The sequence below is a fragment of the Mustelus asterias genome, chromosome 4 (assembly GCF_964213995.1).
Source record: "Mustelus asterias chromosome 4, sMusAst1.hap1.1, whole genome shotgun sequence".
NCBI lineage: Eukaryota > Metazoa > Chordata > Chondrichthyes > Carcharhiniformes > Triakidae > Mustelus > Mustelus asterias.
Window position 1 is genome coordinate 53,504,823 of NC_135804.1, and position 12,197 is coordinate 53,517,019.

General features: G+C 38.8%; 1 protein-coding gene across 1 annotated transcript in view; it reads right to left on the reverse strand.

Moving 5' to 3' along the window:
• Nucleotides 1–540: 540 nt before the first annotated feature.
• znrf1 (zinc and ring finger 1) overlaps nt 541–12,197 on the reverse strand; it is a 234,125-nt gene continuing 222,468 nt past the window's right edge. The window contains exon 5 of the mRNA XM_078211042.1: nt 541–7,588. The gene's annotated coding sequence lies outside the window, so the exon portion shown is untranslated. The remainder of the gene's footprint in view (nt 7,589–12,197) is intronic.

Below are 12,197 nucleotides of genomic sequence, written 5' to 3' on the forward strand. Positions count from 1 at the left end.
GGAAAGTAAAAGATGGACTTTTTAAAAACGCCATATTCCTGGGGATTCGCAACTTATTCATGCAAATGGAATATCAGTGCTCAAATTTTGAACATAGCTTTTGCACATATTAGCTAGTAATTTGAATGTAAAGCTGACCAACTCAAATATCTAAACCGCTTACATGCAGATACTGCGCCAATTATTAGGGATGTTCTGTTCTGTGGACCAGGCCATTCTTTGGTCAACCATACTTTTTGAGCCAACTTCCAAGGCTGATTCATCAATCTTCCATCTCTGGTGTTTTGAACTCTGGCAAGGAATGAAATAACAATGTTTAACTCTCCGTGTCAATATTTTAAGCCTTTACTGTCTCAGGTTCAGGTATTCAAACATCCAGACATTCCAGGACAAACCAGGGAACAGTGTAAAGAACCATAAAGTGTTGGGAGTCCATAACAGTCAGAGACACCGTCACCATTTTAGGGATTGTGATCCGCATACACATCCACCCAATCTCAAGGATGAAAACAAAACCTCGAAATAAAACTGGAGATAGAATTGTGGGAATGTTGTGTAGATTTTATTTTCCATAATTTTGAAATACATACTATACATCAACATACAGGATAGTCTGTTTAAAATGAGCTTTGTTTTTTTGGTGTTAATCTCAGATCAACTTCTACTCAATAAATTTAATATAAAAAGCATAATGTGCCTGTAAACATTTAACATTTTTCAAGAAACTGCATTACAAACAAATTCCATCTGTTCTGATTGGAACCTGGTGAAAGCCTGCTTACAGTAGTGTAAAATACACTAGGACAGTTGAAAGATTATCCCCTTTAATTCAAGTCTTTAAAAAATTGACTTGTAAATTAATGACTCATCAACAATACAGTATTTCTTTCATCTTTGAAAAGTCTGTTTAGCTGTGCTGTTTTTCTTTTCAAATACTGCTTTAAAGTCCAAGGGTCCATGCCATAGTTTATTTATGCACTAGACTGAAAAAAAGCTAGGATTTACATTATAATCAGATGCAGACAATCACATCGGGTCATTCCCTCCAACCACCTATAGGAGTCCAATCCTTTTATGGCAATGTCAAGACAACTCATTTACATAAGGCAACATCCCAGTTACATAGAAATATTGAACAGAGAAAGTAATATACACACCATTTGTATTTCTTTTTGATTCTACCAGATATACGCCATCATGCACACCCTCTCTCCACTCCCCTCCTCTACCCGCAGCTCTGACCAAATAACTTGTGTCCCAACTGTGCCACCGCAATGGATGATTTGGATTTACCTTACAAACTCGCATATATACTTCCTGTAGCCATCAAGACCAGCTTTCCGAATGTACACAATGCCTATAAAAAGCTGATTAGATAATAGGCTTTCATTTTCTTTACTGTGCACAGTAACTGAAAGCTAAATATTTTCCGTCTGGAGGGTGGGATGGAGGAAAAGAGAGACAGAGGCTGAAGCTGTTTACAGCTGCATAATTCCAGTTATATTTATGAAAGGAATTATTTATTGCAGTATCAAAGCAACAGGACAAAGAAATTACAAGCTGCAAAAAATACAAAAATAAAACCTGCAACTAATATCAAAACTAATTTTAAAAGCTTTACTATTAATATTGAGAGCAAGAGTGTCTAAGGGAAATAGAGACCCGTTAAAGACGGACACAGTTGGCACTGTAATAGACACTAAAGGGCAGATTTATTAAATGAGTACTTTGTATAGATTTTCACAATAGAGGAAGAGGATAAGATACCAATGATAGAAATGAAACAAAAAGTAAATCAGAAGAATCTTATTGGATTCATATGCTTAGAAAACAAAAAAATACGGCAATGAAGAAAATAATGGGACTTAGGATAGATAAATGTACAAAACCTGATGGTTTTCACTCCAGGGTGTTAAAAGAATTGTTGAGAGAATTGTGTAAGTATTATCTTTAAAAACTCTCGATTTGGTAATTGTGCAGTTATATTGGAAATTTGCCAAATTCAGTCCATTATCTAAGCGGGAAACAGAAACCAGGTAAACACATGCCTGTCATTTTAATGTTAGTTGGAAGTAAGTTACTGGGATCTGTCTTTAGGGATACAACGACAATGCAATTGAATACATATGAGCTACCAGAAAGCTAAAATTGCTCTCTTAAGGACAAGTCATTTCTGACTAAGCTATTTGATGTTTATGAGAATGTCACGAATAGGGTAGATCTATGGAGGTTACCCATGGATTTCCAGCAGGCATTTTGAGAAGATTCCACAAAAAAGTTAATAAAACTAGAGTACACAGAATTGGAAGGAGCCTTTTAACTAGTGTTGGAAATTGGTAGGGAAATAGTAAACAGAGAGTGGAATAAAAGATAGGAAATGAGAGGATGTGACAAGTGGTAATTCTCAGACTACTCAATCCATCCCGAACAATAGATTCAGCATCTGAGTTCAGTTCTGCAGATCCATGTTTTCATCAGACCTATTCATGACATGAATGAAAGAATGGAGTTGTGTCTCAAGTTGAAAGATAACATTAAGTTAGGAGGGTCAGCAACACAATAGGGAGTTAAAAAGGGACATAGCATGATTGAGTAGTCAAAACTATGGCAAATGGAGTTTGACATGGAAAAGTGCAAAATAATTCACTTTGGGCCCAAGAACCATAAATTGTGATATTTCAAATTCAAGGGAGGTCAAGAACACAAATCATTAAAAATTAGTAGATGAACACAACAGGCAGTCAAAAGGTCTAATGAAATGTTTTCCTTTATCATGAGGGAGTTGGAGTTTAAGTAGAAGAGTTGTATACAGCCTTGATCAGACCTCATTGGAGTACTCCATTCATTTCCGCAAGGTTAGAGAGACTTTAGAGAGTTGCAATAAAAATTCCCAGAGTGATAGCAGGGGTTAAGACGGTCAAATTGTCTAAACTTGGCTTGTATATCCTTGAGTATAAAAAATAAGTGCTGATCCAATTGAGGTGCTTCAAAAATTAAAAAGATTTGACAGTTTCCCTACATCTACTGTTTCCTCCGGTGGGCGATATCAAAAGCAATCTTAAAATGAGAGCAAGGTCATTATGCAAGGATATGGAGCAAAGACAAATACTTGGCATTGAGGCTTCGATCAACCAGGCTCTTAACTGAATGGAGGAGAAGGCTTGAGGATCTGAATCATCTACTTTCTATCTTCCAATGGAATCAATATTCAACAAAATAACTACAACAATCAGAAATGGGAAGTTGACAGTACCTGTACTTTTAACAAAAAATGCTTTGAATAACATATTATTCTCCTGAGGGAAGGTCGTGTGGTGCAGTGGGTGACACTCTACCTCTGAACCAGAAGCTCTGGATTCATAATTCCACTCTGGGACTTGATGGCCACAGAAGGTGCATTCATAACATGGCCAAATGAATGTCAACCTGCAAATCCTTCCAATATGTCAGAAAGAGGGGGAGAATCTCCTGGTCAGTGAGAACAATGTTGTAGCTGCAGCGCAACAGCCTCCCCACGTTAAAAGCCTCCACGCAGGTTCTTGCCATGGTTGTAGTCCTAGGCAAGCATCCTCCTCATTTTGAGGGACTACCAGAGAGGGAGAGTTCCCCGAGTGCAATGCACACAAGTAGCCTGGGCCATGGCTGCAATGTCAGCTGTTGAAATGGAGCAGTGTTTAAGAGACACAGTTCCTTTAAATCATTGCCCTCGTACTCCCTGTGGAAAAGTGGTCTCTAAGTAGACACATGGCAAAATCAATTGGAGGATATGGCATTTTAAGACATACATGTCAACAAAAGTGTATAAATTACATTGATAGGATATTGGCATAGGAAGCTAATAATCGGGATCTTGCCCTACAGATCGACAGTCAGAACATCTCCACTTTTAAACTAACATGAGGCATTGTAGAATTATTTTGAAACCTCCATAAGCAAAGAAATTATGGGGAAAAGAGAGTATTGCAAATTATTTTTTGAGTAAATGTTTGAGCAACAAAACATTTTAATTATTTAGGCAGAGATTCTCCTTTCCCAATTTAGCTGTTCTTTCCTCTCCACATGCAACGTACCATTCATCACTCCAGGCTGACAAGGAAAGCAGTTGCTCTACTGAAGCAGCTGTCTAACTGAGCAAGTCTCTGTGGCCCGCAATGGCTCACCTGCTGAGCTATGCTTCCTGTCTGAGGGGAAACAACCAATTCCTGCCCCAATGAAAACAACCACGGTCAACTGCATGAGGAACAACAGGTGCTAATGCAAATCCTGCAGAACAACACTTGGTGACTACCCTGTCTGATAGTAATTTTAGTCCAAACAAAGAAAAAAGATAGGCACAACTGTGGAATCATGCAGCTTTAGGATAACTTCCTTTTTATTGCAGCCATTTGCACAGGATCAACAATTGCACTAATACCCTGAAATTCTTTATACTCTTGATAAGAATTTGAGTAGGTTTTTCATACCAAAATATTATGGTTAAAATGTTTTCAGATGTGGATGAAACAGCTGAGTATTTTCAACATTTTGATGTCCATGTTTTTAAAAATGCAGTAAATTTTATGCAAGAATGTTGATTCTAGTTTCAAATTGCTTTCAATTGTATCTGTTGAATTAGGCTGCTTAATACTGAGCCACTAGGTGGCATCCATGCGTGACACAAGCAGTCAAATACTGCACACAGCCGCAACTGGACTAGGTACAAACTGGCCAGTTCCATAAACCACAGTTGTACTGCTGAGAAGAGGGGAGACAGCAGTGAAAGCATTACTCTCAGCTCAGGTGCTCAGCTATCGAGCAGAAACGGAACAGAATTTTATGAGAATGGTGAACACAGAGGTCATATAGTTTCAATTTAGGTACTTGGGCCAGGATTTTCTGGTCATTGTGGCCAGCGAGAACGGAGAAGTTGGCTAAATCTCCATTCACTGCAGTGGAACCGGAGAATCCCAGCTGCAGGTGAGGTTGGAGAATGCGGCCCTTGGCTCCATTTTCCCTTCACACACATTTGAAGGAAAAAGTCTCTTTTGGGATAATTACTTGACATGGGATTTGTGAAGAAAGAAGAAAATACAGTTGTGCTGTTAATTCCCTCGGATTGAACAAAACTACCAAAAAGAAAACCAAGCTGGAAACTATGCAGCTCAATCAGAGCACCAAAAGTGGTTTAAACTCAAGGCACTATGACAAGATAACTCAAGAGTAAGTAAAAATTACACAAGAGGCATTCAAAATTAAGTAAATAATCTTAGACTTTGATATACTTTTACAACATTCACCTTGAAAATAGGACCGACCACCCAGGTGAGAATCTGTATCAGATTAAAGCAGTGCAAAAGCATCCAATAAACTAAAAAAAATACATACATACACAGAACTCAAAAAGTGCATTACTTTAAGTCATTATGAATGTGCTGTGTATCGTGCAACATCTTTAAACCAAAAGGTTTTTTTTAAAAAAAAGAGCAAATTCTTCCTTCACTGGCTCTCTGTACTGAAAGTGTGAACATCTTTAAATTCTTAACAAATTACTTAATGAGGACCTTATCATCGACCTTTGGCCAAGTCATTTAAAGAATCAGAGCGCACAGTGAAACCATTACAAAAGTAGAAGGGAAATGTAAAGCTGAGACTAGAACCAAACGCACAGTAAAAACAGCAGCAACACAATCCTGCTATGTAAGTCAATCGCTGTACACATGGGAAAGCCCGTAACCCACTACATCAAGACATTAATTTCACAATGACTGTACACAGTTCCAGGAAGTGCCAGGTCTACTCACATTTCTGGGAAAAGCACAATTTTCTCGCAGTAATATATCTTGCGCTCAAACTCAATACCCGTCATGCAGTAACTTGAAGTACCCAAAACTGCTAGCAGCATGGTTTAAAATGTTTTTTTTGACCACTAGTGCAATGTCTCGATTCCGAAATCCGCTAGCAAACACCATTGTTAGTGTAAATGGTGTGCGTGGTTCTCCTTTACCTCCTGAACACACTGTTTCCAGATGTAACATTTATTTCCTTGTAAAACATCATCTCTGGTCTCTTACTTTTCTGACTGTCAACAGTAAAACACTAGATTTTGTTTGGGGGAAAAAAAATGACCATTTAATTTACTAATAAATGCTGCAGCAGGGAATTAACTCCCTGATATCTGGACTGCCTCTGCCTAGCAAGTTCAGGTTGCTGCCAGTATTTGCGGGGATCAACGTATTGGCTCTATCTGGGAGTTCTGGATGACCAGACAGCACAGGACTATGAATCCTAGTTTAAGTTACCCCTGTCAACTTGCAGTCGCTGTAAACACATCATTGAATAGTAGCAACAGTCCATAGCTCTGGGCAAACATCACAAAGCCCTTGCTGCTATAAACTGGCCTTCCAATGTAATTGCAGTCCCTAAAGAAAGTGGAAAACTACCCACATCTGGGTCACGTGCAGGTCCATTGCATTTCCTGAGACTTACTAGAAGCCTACTTCAACCAAAGTAGTAAAAAAATCTTTACACCATGCTGTAATTTTTTTGTGTGCGAAGATGTTTGTCAAAATAAAATTAGAAAACGGAAATCTTAACTCTTTCGGTTTATCTAGCACAAATTAATGTAAATGCTCATTCAATAGTTTATTGAACATCGTGATGGTACACCATATCAAAACACCTTGACAAACAAAAGGGAGCATCTTTCTCCAGCTGTTATAAATACAACAGCCTGAACATTCAGGCTACAGAACAAGCTGAAGTAAAATTGATATCTTTAACAGCAGGACAGATTCACTAGTCTCTAGAGGAAATTGCAGCCATAAAAATCCCACAAGGGCCTTGGGTGGAGGGCAAAAAGAGAGATTTTTAACTGTCTCTTTAGACTGCCTGTGTCACTTTGTAGCACTGAGCCCGAGAGCTCGAGAAGACAGAATTCCAGGTTTAAATGTTAGTGCAGAGAGAGCGCTTCTGGCAGAAAATTGTCGACAAGGAACAGATCCTTTCGGTACAAGAGGGAGGTCTGTTTTTGTTAAATTTTTGGCAACATCTGTCACAAAGTGGGATGGAAAAAAACCAGGAGTGTGCTCGTGTCTGTACACACATCAGCAAGAACACGCTGGCTACACTGAACACTGTGTAAACACATCATGGACACAACTACAAGCCCACGGATACTCAACGCTTTACATTCTGGCATTTTCAGAACTTGGTCAACATATGTGAAATTCCACTCTCCTTTGCTTTTATAACCTGTTGTGGTTGCCACCTTGAAATCACATCCCAGAGACAAGACTTTGCACAGCACTCTCAAACCCAAAAAGCAATCGTGCTCTATTTGGCTAGTCCTTTTTTCCCCTTTTTTCTGTACAGTCTTTTCAAATAGAATCAGTCGTTCCATTATTCTGGGGCTGATCTGATCGATCTACCAGCTGGTGATCTTCCCATACTTCCTTCTTTATCCAAGTTTGGGATGCAGAAATATCATTTGGTGCTTTTTTGTTTCTCTTGTTCCAAAACTGGTTGCTGGAATTCAGTTTAAGGGTAAACTTCCGAGAGTATCAGATTCTTAACCTCCACGTAAGGGTTTAGCCAAAGTGAGCAAAGTGCCCTATAGGAAAAAAAAACAGAAAGTCAAAGCTTGCTACTTACTACTCAGAAACTGTGACCTACGTTAAACGAACAAACATACTTCCTCTCAGAGACATTTTGCAGCTTGCTTTCTTTAAAATGGCTACAAACATACAATTTAAAAAGCATTGTGTGCTTTAACAAATTACAATTTCTCCTACCTGTTGCTTGATTCAAAAATAGTTTGAGGATATTAGAACAGACTTTAAAGGCACAGTAGCATGGGAGATTGTTGTGCGTTTTAGTCAATATATTGGCCCAGATTCTCCAGCAACTACAAGATCAATGATGTAGACAGCAAACTTGACCATTTAGCCAGCCAATCTCATTGTAGATAGTGTATGCGTTATGTTGATGCTTCAACTGGATAACATGAGCTCTTGTGACGCAGTGGGTAGCATCCCTACCTCTGGGCCAGTGGTCCTGGGTTCAAGTCCCACTTCAGGACTTGATGGTCATGAAAAGAGCATGTGCAGCATGGCCAAACAGGGCAATCATCAGCCTGTAAATCCTTCCATGATGCTCGATGATAGGCATTCTTTGCTGTCACTAGGTGTTCATCTGAATGCACTAAAATATAGATCCAGTTGTCTCCAACACAGAGAATAAGTAAAACAACCTAGATTTATACCCATTTTGAAAAAAAATCATTTTTTATTGTCACTTGTAAGTGGTACCAGCACCACCTTAAACACCACTGCAGTCTCGGCAGAACTTTCCAACACAAAATGTAATTTGGACAAAGTTAAATAATTACAAAACATTATAGCTGGAATGACAAAGTTAGGAATTTAAAGTATCAATTTAACATATCCTTTATCCAGATTCTGAATTTATTCTACTAGAGATTAGTCTGTCTTTCATCTTTTGCTGCAACTTCCTCACTGTCCCCTTAATAATAGAAAAAGAACATCCATTGTTAAAAAAGCTTCTTCTTTGACCCTCATCAAACACAATGTGCCTTTGAAAGTCAAATCATAGGATCATAGCGTGGTTACGCACAGCAGGAGGCCATTCAGCTATTGTGCTCATGCTGGCTCTCTGTAAGAGTACTTCAGCCCATCTGTCTATCCTGCCCTTTCCCTGTAGCCCTGCAAACCTCCTCGCTTCAGGAGCTTATCAAAATCCCTTTGGAAATCTGCCTCCACCACACTCTCAGGCAGTGTATTCCACAAGTCACTTCTTCTCAACTCAGTTACCAGTAACAGGTCAATGTACTTTTAGATTTTATGTGGGGATTTTGGCAAATATTTTTATTAGTTCCACCAAGCTAAGACAATGGAAAGCAAAGTAATAAATCACACCACACCCATGCACTGGCCAGGTTTTACTGTGAGCGACGGAGGAAGACTACCATTACATTTACTATGGATTTTCTATGGGATTTTTCTGGCATTTTTTTTCAATCAACGAAGCTGGAGACATTAACTTGTCTTTCTCCTTCACATACTGTCTGACATACTCTGCATTCTATTTTTTACTTCAAATTTGAAAAAAACAAATCGCCTTTTGTGCATGACTGCAAATGTGATGCTTTAAAATGTAAATTAAGTACGGATAATTAATAATTACTTACCAACCACTTGACAGACAGGACTTATTGAGGAAAAATCACTGCAATGTTTCTCATTTTTCAATAGTTTCATTTTGAGTGCACAGGAAAATGTCTCTTTATAGAGAGACAGACACTGAACAGAAAATGACTGAACATAATGGAGTAATATTTGAAGAGAAAGCACATTAGAAAAAATATCAAGAAGCTGAAGAAGCTTTGAAAGAGAATCGCAATGGACAGAGATACGGTGACTGAAAGATAGGATTTCATAGAAGAACAGAAATAATTCGGAAGCACCCAATAATTCAGGCCCCGAGGAATGGACAGTATGGGTCAGCACGAGATTTGCCAGATAGAGTGAACCAGTGAAAGGATTTGAAAATGAGAATCTAGATTTACTGGAGCCCAAAGTGCTTGAGGAGGAGTGAATAATGAGAATAAGTTAAAAGCTGTAGAGGATTGGAAAAATATTTTATTCAAAGATTCAAATCACAATCTAGGGAAGTACAGAATGAGGCTCATTAATTGCCTTTAGTCAACTTATCCAAAGTGAACTGCATTGGAAAAGAGCATGCATTTGAATGATGAGGTTTCTTTGAAAAATGAGATTTCTTCTAATTAAACCTTGTTTTCTCGCCCTTTTCTCTACAAAGTTGACATAATGGGCTGCTGACTCACAGATCTCAAATCAAGTATGTGTGAGGACAAGAGTGACTATTCCAATGTTCGTCTACCACCCATTCTCAAACTAGCTGCTCAGTGCCACCTCAAGGTGGCAGCATTTAAATTCAGATCTCAGTATGAGGACGGCAGTACATTCAAACCTGTAAGTGAGACTCTGCCTTCACATGCAGCAGTGCGTTCAATCAGCTGTGCCAGCTTAGCATTCACTTTGATTTGATAGGAACAGTGGTGAAGAACCCTTTTAAAATGGCCAGCAAAAGTGCAGGAGAAATAAATGGGGGTACAAAGACAATAGTGTGGGAAGACATGATTCAAGATTTATAGATGTGTTAAATACTGCAGTTCTGTAATCACCCACGTGTCCTTAATCAATCAATACTGGTTTCCTATTAGCAATTCACAAAGTGATCCATCCAGATACAATGTCGACAGCACTTAGACCAAGTAAATCATCTGCTTCTGCAGAATTCTAACCAGACAGGAATACACTGAGCAAATATATTCTTCAATGCATAAATTGTAGCTAATTCACATTAGTCTTAATTAACAAAATAGAAATTGTTATTTCATACAACATGGACCACTGTTCCCTCTAAGCTGGATGGCACAAAGGCTCCCAAACTGGTTGCACACAAGTTTGCCTTTTAAAGTTAACTGCGCTCATCTAAACAAGTTTGCCACACACTACAAAAAAAATTAGAGGGTGCGTTACTGTGTGCATCTCTCTTGTGCCCTCATTATATCATTTGGTGCAAGCTGACAGTGAGAGCTGTGCAAGGAATTAATAGTATCAAGCAATCAATAGAGCAAGCCATTAACTGACTGACCCAACTGAATGCAGCACATAGCCTATTAAGTTTCAAATGCTGCAGCAAACATTTTAGGGGTTTGATGATTCATTGCAATTTGTTTCATCAAGTGTTATATTGATTTACAAAACTAATTTCTGCACTGATAAAAATGGTGGGAATTGATACTCAAGGCATTATGAATCACCGAAAAAGCTCAAAGCCAAGAGCCATTGCAAAAAAATCCATTTACAATCTGTTCAGATATACTCAAAAGTCAGATATCCCTTTAGGTCCCCTCCAACCTGCTCCATCCCCAGATTTTGATCATTTTAATTTAGTTTGACAAGATACAAGCCAGTGCTTGTTTGGTTTTGGAGTCATAGTAAAGTTATTGGGCTATTTCTAACATATTGGCAGTAATTTTAACCACACACTTGGTTGGGTTCGAGCTGGATGGGATGTTAAAAGTCTGAAACATGACCCCAGCCTGTCTACTTCTAGTTTTAATGGGGGTGGAACAGCATTATGAGGGTGGGTTAGTTATTTAGATAAATAACAAAGATGCATGTCTCATATTAAACTGTCTTCCAAGTTTAACCTTGGCCATTTGTATTTCCCTGGCCTCAAGAAAACCCAGCAGTTGAAAGGAGGCGAAGATAGCCTTGTGGAAAAGAACATTTATGGCCCTTTCATGCAACAGGGTGGTGCCTCACAGTAAAGTTCAATAACATTAAACCAATTTGAGTGACAAACACATCATAAACAAATAAAACAAATGGCATTTAAATTGATGCCTCGAGTTATCCGAGTTGTGTCAGTCTACAGCCAAACTACTGCATACTACAAGTACTTTGCCTTCTCACTAACATGTTATATCAGCTGCTATGCATATTAATACTTCTCTTGATGGTAATACACCTTTAGGCATTTGCATTGGTGCAAAACTGGAAATACCAAAAGCTGACTATAGGCCAAACATGAAAGAGTAGGAATGTGCAAAAGGAGTAGGGTGCAAAAAGTATTTACACGGATGTTACCAGGACTGGAAGTTTTGAATTATAAGGAGAAGCTGGATAAGCTGGGCCTTTTTTTTTTAACCTGGAGCGTAGGAGGATGAGGGGTGATCTTATAGAGGATTATAAAATCATGGGGGGCATAGATAAGGTGAATAGTCAAGGTCTTTTCCCCAGGGTAGGGGAGTCCAAACCTAGAGGGTACAGGTTAAAGGTGAGAGGGGAAAGATTTAAAAGGCATTGGAGAGGCAACTTTTTCACACAGAGGGTGGTGTGTATATGGAATGAGCTGCCAAAGGAGGTGGTAGAGGTGGGTACAATTACAACATTTAAAAGACATTTGGACAGGTACATGGATAGGAAAGGTTTAGAGGAACATGGGCCAAATGCAGGCAAATGGGACTAGTTCAGTTTAGGAAACCTGGTTGGCATGGATGAGTTGGGCCGAAGGACCTGTTTTTGTGCTGCATATTTCTATGACTCTAAACCTCTGTGCCAATACTGGCTATGGGGGAAACCTATTTTTGACAAATTATCCGAGCAGCC